This window comes from Fundulus heteroclitus, chromosome 23 (assembly GCF_011125445.2).
Source record: "Fundulus heteroclitus isolate FHET01 chromosome 23, MU-UCD_Fhet_4.1, whole genome shotgun sequence".
Classification (NCBI taxonomy): domain Eukaryota; kingdom Metazoa; phylum Chordata; class Actinopteri; order Cyprinodontiformes; family Fundulidae; genus Fundulus; species Fundulus heteroclitus.
In genome coordinates this window covers 1,506,795-1,509,512 of record NC_046383.1, presented here as the reverse complement: position 1 = coordinate 1,509,512, position 2,718 = coordinate 1,506,795, and the positions used below count along the sequence as shown (strand labels likewise).

Below are 2,718 nucleotides of genomic sequence, written 5' to 3'. Positions count from 1 at the left end.
TATCATCGTGAGAAAAGAGAATCTGAGACCCATCCACAGAGACCGAAAAAAACAAACAAATCCCCTTCTGACCTTTCCGAAATGGGTCCTGCGAATAAACACTTGAATAAAAGCCTGCTCAAGTGCTTTTTGATGAATGTCACAATCTGAGATGTTGGATAATTTTATTTTCACAGATCTCACCGGAGAGGGCCAAATGGAGGTGTGCATAAAGCACTTTGTCGCCTCTTTCAAACCACTGACCTTGACAATGGTAATCTAACCTCACACATCCCTCTATAATCCTGTGAAAGAACACTGTGATCTTGGCTTTTATGCTCTTTAGCCATTTAATCATAGATGGATTGAATAAAAGCTGTTCTGTGCAACAGTCGCTTGAGATGTGGACTGAATCTGACCACAGGTATCTTCTGTAAAAGTAAAATGAGCAGATATTTGCAGTGTGTTCTTGGCAGCCATATTGACACAGCATCAGTGCTTCATTTATCTGTGTGAGAAGAAGATAAAAACGCCTCTAAACCCAAAATGATGAGAGGCTTAAAGACAACAAAGGGTTTGAATGACAAATACACTGCTGACCTTTTTTTGGGTGTTTTATAAAGGCATGTATATAGTCACAATTTGGGGTACTGTTTTAAGAAATTAACTATTTCAATTTAAAATTAATAAGGGAATTTATTTGTGGAATTTCCACCATCAATTACAAAAACACACACAGAAAATGACTGAAATAAAATGAGCACATTCTTGTTTCATCCTCACTGTTATAGATCAAAACACACCAGAAGAGCTTTAGGATTTTCTGGACAGACAGCAGATAACAGACTTTAGAAATTTGTCCAGGGATCCGCTAAAGTCACTCCCAGTTTAGGTTACAACCTGAAAAAAGTCCAAAAATGGCTGCAACCGCTGAGGCTGTCACTTTCCACAGCTTCCCCATATCTTTTAATTTCCCAGTTTCTTTATGTTGCTTCTTTGAAGATCCTAATTTTAATTCTGCCCTTTAAAAAAAATCAATATATCAAGCAATGTTCGACATCTTTCTAATCTAAAGTAAAATACATTCCCATTCCTTCAAGAATGACACAAAAATGTTTTTTGTGGAAAAAAAGGGTTTATTATCATGTCCATTTCTCAGGAAAAGCACCTATTGTCTTTTTAATTACATATTTCTAGGCCTGTAGGACTGGTGTCTTGAATGTTCCGGCTATTTCTCTTATTGAACATACCTGACTTAAATCATTGGATGATTAGCAGGTCCTGCAGAGGGCTGGTGACAGCGGGTGCATTTCTTAATGGTTAGCCAGCAGATGACCTGGGTAGAAGTGATGAAAAAGCTGTGAAGGTCATCAACTGCTGAAAGTAACCCGTCTCTATTTCATAATAATGTTGTTGATTTGACTTTGTTGGAGAAAAGGAAAGGAGAAAACATTTCAGATCCACATTTGATTCAATCATATTTAGATAATAAGTACTATGGATATGTCCAAGTTTTTACAGATGCATCTAAAAACTCAAATAGCAGTAATGGTGTGTCTTTCATTGTTCCAGAATTCAGAGTTAAAAAATGTAAAAGAATTACTGATGGAGTATCAGTTTATACTGGAGAGATGATGGGAATCATTTTAGCTTTAGGATGGATTGAGGAAGTCCGTCCATTAAGAAGCATAGTCTGTTCTGATTCAAGTTCTTCATTATATTCATTGAAAAATAATCACGCTATTAGTAGACCGGATCTTTTATTAGAAATTCAGTTAATAACTTATAGAATTCAAGCAATGGGTTTATTAGTTATATTTACATGGATACCGTCACATATAGGAATAAGAGGGAATGAGTTGGCAGATAAATATGCAAAACAAGCTTCAAAATATAGTGTTATTGATATATTAGTTCCATTTAGTAAAGAAGAAATCAAATCTATTATTAAACAAAAGGTTAAGGAAAGATGGCAGAGACAGTGGGAGGAAGATAGAACTGGTAGATGGCTGTACAGTATTCAAAGAAAAGTTGGTGCAATGAGGAGAACAGGACGAAATAGAAAGGAGGAAACAGTTATATCTAGGTTGCGTTTTGGACATACAAGGTTAAACAGTAATTTATTTAAAATAGGAAAACATCGAAATGGAAGTTGTGATTTTTGTGGTCAAGAAGAGACGGTAAAACATGTTTTGTTGTTCTGTACAAAATATTCTGTTGAGAGAAGGAAATTAGTTAGTCGGTTACAAGAAAATAAATTACAGTTAAATTTACAAGATATTTTAGGAAAAATTTCTACTTCTAAAGATATAAGTTATTTAATTAATTATCTCAAGAAAACTAAATTGATAGAAAAGATATAAGTTGTTTTTTGTTTTGCTTTGAGGGGGGTGTTTAAAGTTAGCGTCCCGATCCACACTCCATTCCAGTAGATGGCGGTAATGCACATCTAAAAGTTGCTTGCCAACCGCCATAAAAAAAGAAGAAGAAGAAGAAGAAGAACTGCTGAAAGTAAATGAGGTACTATAATATATGTTCTAACCAAGATCATTTTCAAACTAATACACTGATAATATTTAATATATTCACTTTCTTTATTTACCATTGAACACAATGTTTAATCTTTTTACTCTAACAACTCATTTCTGTTTATTTCTGTTATGTATGTGGCTGACAATGATCTAACAGGGCATTCCTGGATGTGCACGCTGATGGACCGTTTGAAATTGTATGCAGATG

General features: G+C 34.7%; 1 long non-coding RNA gene across 1 annotated transcript; it reads left to right on the top strand.

Moving 5' to 3' along the window:
• Nucleotides 1-1,376: 1,376 nt before the first annotated feature.
• Nucleotides 1,377-2,460, top strand: LOC118557403. The gene is made up of 2 exons (XR_004927854.1): nt 1,377-2,159; nt 2,366-2,460. It is a non-coding gene; the product is annotated as an uncharacterized LOC118557403 (long non-coding RNA).
• Nucleotides 2,461-2,718: the final 258 nt, after the last annotated feature.